We start from the raw sequence: 8,634 nt of genomic DNA on the forward strand, positions 1-8,634 counted from the left end.
CATCTTGGCATTTGTCAAGAGGGTTGAGAGTGCCCAAAGAGATCGCTTACAGCAGCATCACCCTGAAAGAGCCCTATCTCTTCTCTTCTCTGAGGCTAAGAAGGGTTGGGCCTAGTTAGTACCTGGATGGGAGATGGCGTTGGAATACCAGGTGCCGTATTCTTCTTTTTATGTTGTTGACATTGACCTGTTTTTTATCGCTTGTATCTCAAGGTGACTATCTTGGCATTTGTCAAGAGGGTTGAGAATGCCCAAAGAGATTGCCTATGGGCACATAACCCTGAAAGCACCCGATCTCCTCTGATCTCAGAAGCTAAACAGGGTTGGGCCTTGCTAGTACCTGGATTGGAGACCACCTGGGAATACTAGGTGCTGTAGGCTTCTTTTTATGTTGTTGGCCTTGACCTGTTTTTTTTTTCACTTGTTTCCCAAGGTGACCATCTTGGCGTATGTCAAGAGGGTTGAGAGTGCCCGAAGAGATTACCTATGGCCCCATCACCCTGAAAGCACCCAATCTCGTCTGATCTCGGATGCTAAACAGTACGCTAAACAGTACCTGGATGGGAGACTGCCTGGGAATACCAGGTGCCATAGGCTTCTTTTTTTATTTATTTTTTATTTAGTAGTATGCAACATACAATGCAAAGGCAACTTCACAGAATGTGTGATACAAATAGTTACAAACAAACGATCATATTGCATGGATATCAGAGCCAATGGTAAGAAGTCAGAGGAGAATAGCATGTGTACAGCTTTGCGGTCATATCAAGATGAGATTAAAGCTCCATCTCGTTGGGATCCTCTACCACTTAAAATATTATTGATACTAGCCCTGCTATCCTCGAAGAGTTTAGATATCCATAGATAGGGGAAGAGTATTGTGTAGTAGTCAAATGGGGTCGGAACATACCATTTTCTTTTCCCTTTTTTGAGTTAAGAAGGGAAATAGTAGAACTGAAAGGAGGGAGAAGGGGAAAGAGAAGATTGGGGAAGGAAATGGCAGAAAAGGAAAAGAAGGGGTAAGGGGGTGTCGTGGGTAGAGTGGATAGGATGGGGTCCCCTCCCAGGGAGCAAGAGACACCCTCGGCTCACCAGCTCATCAGCTGTCCAACGTTTGGAACAGCGATCTCCAATGATCACCATGAGCTTACTATGTCTCGCGGAGGTATTCTTCCGAAAAGCGAAACTGGGTCCAGTAGAACCATCTGTTCCCATGCTCCTCCGTTTTATCCCTCATTGTGGCAGTCAGGTCTTCCATTCGTTCAATATCATTTACCCTTGCGAACCACTGGGTCACCATTGGAGCAGATTGCTCTTTCCACTGACTTGGTATACAGGCCCTAGCTGCATTGAGGAGATGTTTAAGTAAGGACTTATGATAACGCTTTCTCGACATAGGAGTTAGATTGAGAAGAACTGCTGTGGGATCATTGGCTAAGGAAATGTCTGTGAACTTGTGGATGAGTCTCAGGACAGGCTGCCAGAATGTTTGTAATTTAGGGCATTCCCAGAAAATGTGGAGAATGGTGCCAGCCTGTTGCCCACAGCGACAGCAGCGGTCAGATTGACCGGGGAATATTTTGGCCAACACCACCGGTGTACGATACCAGCGTGTGATCAGCTTATATGAGATCTCCTGATATTTACTGCAGAGTGACGACTTATGGGCGAAAAAGAGTATTCTGTCCTTCTGTGGTTTGGAGAATGTAGTTTGTAAGTCCCTTTTCCATTTAGCTAGGAAGGGTGGATCCGTGGAGGATTGTGCGTCTGTCAGGATTTGGTAGGACCTAGAGAGGAAACCACGAACTGGGCCATCATCCAGGCAAAGTTCCTCGAAGGGGTGGAATTGTCTAGAGAAGAACGAATGGTTAGGTAGTGATCCGAGGAAATGGATTAGCTGTCTAGCTCTCCAGCTATCCAATGCAACAGGTACTTGCTCTAGCAGTATGGTCCCCATGGGAATCAAGCCCGTGGGTCCAAGAAATAGGGCTACTCTCAGAAGCCCTTTCGGGGGGCTTGCCTGGTAAAGGCCTGGTCAGACAGGCCCGGAGGGAATCTAGGATGTCCAATAATTGGGGTCATAGGAGAAGGAAAGTTAGTCAGGTGGGAAAGGTGAAAAAAACTATCCATCTCGGCGAGCTAGGGGGCCAATTAACGGGTGAGTAGTCACACAGGGCTCCAATGGCCTCCCCGCCCAAGGCAGACCAGTCAGTGGAACCCGCACCATCTCCTGCTCTAGCTTGACCCTTAGCTTCAGTTCCCCATGCCGGTGTCTTATCACATATGGTCCCCCATCGGATAGTGTCCGCTGTGTGCTGCGCATGCGCATTACACAGCAACACAGATTCCGAAAATTGCCGAGCATGAACGGCGCCTGCGCACTGAGTCCAGGTTCTATCCCCACTATCCAAGTGGACATAGAGTAAGAATATAAAAGAGCCGAGCGCAGTGAGGCCGAGCCCGAAGCGTGGCGAGCAAAGCTCGCCTGCGAGGGGCCCTCTAATATTCACAACCCTATGTCCGCTTGGATGGTGGGGCTACCGTTCGGCTTCGGAGATTTTCCGAAGCTTCGTCTGCTCCGTACTGGGCATGCGCAGTACGGCGCAGACACTATATCATGGCCGGACAGTATATGGCAGAACACCAGCACCAGTCAACCACCGGTGTCATGTGCGTCGCTGTGTAATATAGAGCAGGGTCCGGGAAGCCAATACCTCCCCGCAATTTCGGTCGCAACAGCATTGCCCTACCAATACGCATATGTTTTCCGCGCCAGAGGAACTTGATAAAGATTGAGCGAACCGCATGAAAGAAAGTCTGGGGTATTTTGATAGGTAAGGCTTGTAGTAGATACAGATGTCGTGGCATTGCGTTCATATTACAGCGTCCGAACCATGACAGAGCTAGTGGGTCCCATCTCTTAGGGTCCGCTGTAAGCCCATAGGCTTCTTTTTATGTTGTTGGCTTTGACCTGTTTTTTTTGCTTGTTTCTCAAGGCGACCATCTTGGCGTTTGTCAAGAGGGTTGGGCGTGTCTTGAAGAGAATGCTTACGGCCACATCAACCTGAAAGCACCCGATCTTGTCTGATTTCAGAGGCTAAGCAGCGTCAGGCCTGGTTTGTACCTGGATGGGAGACTGCATGGGAAGACCAGGTGCCATAGAAGGATCTGGTCTGGTTAGTGTCTTGATTGGGAGATCGCCTGGGAATACTGGATGCCGTAGGCTTCTTTTTATGTTGTTGGCTTTGACCTGTTTTTTTTAACTTGTTTCCCAAGATGACCATCTTGGCCTTTGTCAAGAGGCTTCAGAGTGCCCAAAGAGAGTGCCTACGGCCAAATCACCCTGAAAGAGCCCAATCTCATCTGATCTCTGAGGCTAAGCAGCGATGGGCCTGGTTAGTACCTGGATGGGAGACAGCTTGGGAATACCAGGTGCCGTAGGCTTCTCATTATGTTGTCGGCGTTGACCTGTTTTTTTTTCCCTTGTTTCCCAAGGTGACCATCTTGGCATGTGTCCAGAGGGTTGAGAGTGCACAAAGAAATTGCCTACGAGCACAACACCCTGAAAGCGCCCAATCTCGTTTGGTCTCAGAGGCTAAGCAGGGTTGGGCCTGGTTTGTACCTGGATGGGAGACCGCCTGGGTTTTCCAGATGCCGCAGGCTTATTTTTATGTTGTTGGTGTTGACCTGTTTTTTTCGCTTGTTTCCCAAAGTGATCATCTTGGCATTTGTCAAGAGGGTTGAGAGTGCCTAAAGAGATCGCTTACAGCCGCATCACCCTGAAAGCACCCTATCTCTTCTGATCTCAGAGGCTAAGAAGGGTTGGGCCTAGTTAGTACTTGAATGGGAGACGGCCTTGGAATACTAGGTGCCGTAGTCTTCTTTCTATGTTGTTGGCGTTGACCTGTTTTTTTTCGCTTGTTTCCCAGGGTGACTATCTTGGCATTTTTCAAGAGGGATGAGAGTGCCCAAAGAGATTGCCTATGGGCACATCACCCTGAAAGCGCCCAATCTCCGCTGATCTCAGAGGCTAGAAAGGGTCGCGCCTTGTTAATACCTGGATGGGAGACCGTCTGGAAATACTAGGTGCGGTAGGCTTCTTTTTATGTTGTTGGCGTTGACTTGTTTTTTTTTGTTTGTTTCCCAAGGTGACCATCTTGGCGTTTGTCAAGAGGGTTGAGCGTGCCTGAAAAAATCTACTATGGCTGCATCACCCTGAAAGAGCCAAATCTCATTTGATCTCAGAGGCTAAGCAGGGTTGGGACTTGGTTAGTACCTGGATGGGAGAACTCCTGGGATTTTTCGATGCCATAGGCTTTTTTTAAGTTGTTGGCATTGACTTATTTTTTTTTGTTTTGTTTTATTCTTTTATTAAGTATAAGTAGAACAACATAAATATAACAGTCAACCATACAGCATGACCCAGGGTCACAATTACATGGTAACAAAAAATAGGCAGCCAGATAACTCTGGGTTCTCAGAGGGGAGTCCTAGAGTTTCATGCAGAAAAGAGAGAAACCCCACCTCGGACATGTAGTACAGTATAACTAATGCAGCCCTGTTCGGACAAATGTAATCATGGAGAGCAACTGGGACCACAGCGAGCCAGCTTATCATGACCTATGTGAACCAGAGTAAAATATGAGCCGGTCGTGTCCAGAACCCTGGGGCTCTTCTGGGTCCCAAAGGCTAGTAAGGAGACAAGGCATAGTCAAAAGGGAGGACGGGGGAAGAAGAGAGTGCAAAGACGGAGAGAGAGGAGGGGGGGGATGGCGGCGGGGAAAAATAGAAAAATAAAGACAAAAAGGGAGGGGGGGGGGATGCCACCCAGGGCAGACATGGCCTACGTAGGTAAACGTTAGATGTTCAGTCTTTTTCTGGGACAGGGGCGCTGCTCACCTCCCGAATGTAGTCTCAAGTACCAGAAAAATACCTCCAGGGCCTCCATGTAACACTAAATGCCTCTTCAGTGTTGTGAAGGGTGGCGGTCAATTCTTCCATCCGGAGAATATGATTGACTTTGGAATACCACAGCACCTTGGATGGGGGGCTGAGGCTGCCTCCACAGTGTGGGAATGCAGGCCCGGGCGGCATTCAGTAGTTGCATCGGGAGTGTTTTTTTGTATTTTCGAACAGGCTGTTCGGTCAAGTGTAGAAGGCACGCTGCTGGGTTGTCTGCGATATCTACATTTCTGAGAGTTTTTATCGTCTCGGTCACCTCCACCCAAAAGTTCCTCAAGGCCGGGCATGCCCAGAAAATGTGTCCCATGGTCCCCGTATCTGAATTGCACCTCCAACAAACATCCGGGATCGATCTATTCATTTTATTCAGAAGGTATGGGACTCTATACCAGCGTGAGACTATCTTGTATCCTGATTCTTGATATTGGTTTGCGATGGAAGCTTTATGTACTAATGTCAGGATCTTTCCTATCTGTTGTGGGGTAAATGTGATGCCAAAGTCCCTCTCCCATTTGTGGATAAATGGTGGGGGTCGACTCCTCCTCCTGACTACTTAATAGGTTGTACAGGAGGGAGAGGGTGTGTCGCACAGGTTCCTTTTTGTGACAGATGGATTCATAGGGCGTCAGGTCTCTAGGAGTGTAGGGGGCCCTTTGTATGGCCAGAAGAAAGGGACGAAGTTGATAAGCACTAAACAAGTCAAGCGGAGGGTCAGAAAGCTCGGCGTCAGTTTGCGTGGTCGGGAGCCCTCCCGTGGGCCACACCTCTCCCAGACGCTGTTTCCCCACCACTGTCAACTGTCGCAGTTTCTTGTTGGTAAATCCCGGTGGGAAGTCTGGATTACCTATAACCGGAGTCATTGGTGACGGCAGGGGAGCAATGTGTGTGCAGCGTAACAACCTCTGCACAACAGCCAACATAGCTCCCACTACGGGGTGACCTCTGAGGTCTTTTGGTAGGGAGGACAGGAGCCACGGGGAGGTCAATAGGGGAATGGATCCATCCTCAATCTCCATCTCCACCCACTGCTTGTGTGGGCCATTACAATGCCAATCAACGACTCTCGCTAGCAGAGTCACTCTGTAGTTTTGTCTCAGATCTGGGAGACCCAGACCCCCCTTGTCCTTTGGTCTGGCAAGCAATTGCAAACGGGCTCTGGGCGGTTTGCGCGGCCACATAAAGTCCCGGAGCAGCACCTGCAGTTGTCTGAAAAAAATTGGGGGTAACCGGATCGGTAATGTCTGGAACAAGTATAAAATCCGCGGGAGGGCCGTCATTTTGAATGCATTACAGCGCCTGAACCAGGTCAGTGTTAAAGCATGCCAGTTTCCCAAATCAGATTTCAGTCTATTCAGGAGAGGGACAAAATTAAGCGGGTACAATTGCGCCAAATCCGCTGCGATGTCAACGCCCAGGTAACGTATAGATTTTTCAGCTCAGTAGAATGGAAAAGCGGAGCGTAGCCTCTTGGCCTCACCATCCGGGACCGATATATTCAATACAGACAAAGGTGCAATTGATTTTATAGTTTGATAGGCTGCCGTATCGCTGGAGAGTCGCGAGTATATTGGGAAGCGATATGTGTGGATTGAAGACGAAAGAAATTAGATCGTCAGCGTACGCCGCAATTTTGTGGTGTGCCGAGGGTTTGGATATGCCAGTAATATTCGGGTCATTCCGAACGTGACACATAAGTGGTTCCAGTGTCAGAATAAAAATTAGGGGAGACAGAGGGCACCCCTGCCTCGTCCCATTAGTGATGGGGAAAGAGTCCGAGCACTCTGAAAGCACCCAATCTCGTCTGATCTTGGAGGCTAAGAAGAGTCAGGCCTGGTTAGTACCTGGATGGGAGACCACCTGGGAATACCAGTTATTGTAGGCTTCTTTTTATGTTGTTGGCCTTGATTCGTTTTTGTTTTTTTTCGCTTGTTTCCCAAGGTGACCATCTTGGCATTTGTCAAGAGGGTTGAGAGTGCCCAAAGAGTTCGCTTACAACAGCATCACCCTGAAAGAGCCCTATCTCTTCTCATCTCTGAGGCTAAGAAGGGTTGGGCCTAGTTAGTCCCTGGATGGGAGATGGCTTTGGAATACCAGGTGCCGTAGTCTTCTTTTTATGTTGTTGACATTGACCTGTTTTTTTTTCGCTTGTTTCCCAAGGTGACTATCTTGGCATTTGTCAAGAGGGTTGAGAGTGCCCAAAGAGATTGCCTATGGGCACATAAGCCTGAAAGCGCCCGATCTCCTCTGATCTCAGAGGCTAAACAGGGTCGGGCCTTGCTAGTACCTGGATTGGAGACCAACTGGGAATACTAGGTGCTGGAGGCTTATTTTTATGTTGTTGGCGTTGACTTGTTTTTTTTTTTTTTTGTTTACCAAGGTGACCATCTTGGTGTTTGTCAAGAGGGTTGAGAGTGCTTGAAGAGCTCGCCTATGGCCACATAACCCTGAAAGCACCAGATCTCGTCTGATCTCAGAGACTAAACAGGGTCGGGCCTTGTTAATACCTGGATGGGAGACCACCTGGGAATACTAGGTGCTGTAGACTTCTTCTCATGTTGTTGGCATTGACTTGATTTTTTTGTTTGTTTCCCAAGGTGACCATATTGGCGTTAGTCAAGGTTGAGAGTGCCTGAAGAAATCTCCTACGGCCACACCACCCTGAAAGAGCCCAATCTCATCTGATCTCAGAGGCTAAGCAGGGTTGGGACCAGTTTAGTACCTGGATGGGAGACCGCCTGGGATTTCCAGATGCCGTAGGCTTCTTTTTATGTTGTGGCCATTGACCTATTTTTTTCTGCTTGTTTCCAAGGTGACCATCTTGGTGTTTGTCAAGAGAGTTGAGAGTGCCTGAAGATATTGGCTACGGCCACATCACCCTGAATCTGTTCCATCTCATCTGATCTTGGAGGCTAAGCAGGGTCCGGCCTGGTTAATGCCTGGATGGGAGACCGCCTGGGAATACCAGGTGTCGTAGGCTTCTTTTTTTTTCAAATATAATTTTTTCTCCAAATAGGGGAAGACGGTCCCCCGAGTACATAATGCAACAGAGAAATACAGAGCAAAAAGCAGCTGAACAATACTTGATACAGGTATATTCGCAACTGTGAGTCTGCCTTCCATCAATCACAATGATTCGAGGCACGGATAAAGTACTGTACCAAGATAAAGGGTCACACAAACCCCAGGTCCCTCCGGCATAATCCATCCAGAGGGGGGTGTGGGGCCGTCATTCCCAATTTTCCACTCTTTCCAAAAGAGAGAGGGGGTGGAGGGGGTGAGAGATAGGGGAGGAAGGCCGAAAAGAGAAGGGTTGAAACATCAGAAAAGGAGAAGAGGGGACGAGACACGATGGCAGCCACTGTCCAAGGGGCCAGTCAAGGAAAGCTCAGAGCACTAAGGCGATAACAGGCGACATCCTTCCAGCGAGAATATAAAGGTATTCCAGATGTCTCAGGTTTGTTTAAAAAATTCTTGTTTACCTTGTGATGTGAGGATCAAGTCCTCCATTTTTTTTAATGTCCTCTATTTTCCTAAGCCAGTGAGTAATGAAAAGGGGGGAACATTTTTTCCAATAGAGAGGGATGCAGGATTTCGCCGCATTTATCACATGCCGTAAAATAGATTTTTTTGTACTTCTTAATGGGAATCTGTGAATGGTGCAAGAGAAAGAAT

At 48.2% G+C, this 8,634-nt stretch overlaps 4 pseudogenes; all 4 read left to right on the plus strand.

Moving 5' to 3' along the window:
* The first annotated feature begins 262 nt into the window (after nt 1–262).
* On the plus strand, nt 263–381 carry LOC143948402 (5S ribosomal RNA; annotated as a pseudogene).
* Nucleotides 382–3,325: 2,944 nt separating this feature from the next.
* Nucleotides 3,326–3,444, plus strand: LOC143948396 (5S ribosomal RNA; annotated as a pseudogene).
* Nucleotides 3,445–7,388: 3,944 nt separating this feature from the next.
* Nucleotides 7,389–7,507, plus strand: LOC143948953 (5S ribosomal RNA; annotated as a pseudogene).
* A 95-nt stretch (nt 7,508–7,602) lies between these two features.
* On the plus strand, nt 7,603–7,722 carry LOC143949122 (5S ribosomal RNA; annotated as a pseudogene).
* Nucleotides 7,723–8,634: the final 912 nt, after the last annotated feature.

The sequence above is a fragment of the Lithobates pipiens genome, unplaced genomic scaffold (assembly GCF_037356315.1).
Source record: "Lithobates pipiens isolate NorthernLeopardFrog02 unplaced genomic scaffold, aLitPip1_a1.2 Scaffold_30, whole genome shotgun sequence".
In the NCBI taxonomy this organism is placed as follows: domain Eukaryota; kingdom Metazoa; phylum Chordata; class Amphibia; order Anura; family Ranidae; genus Lithobates; species Lithobates pipiens.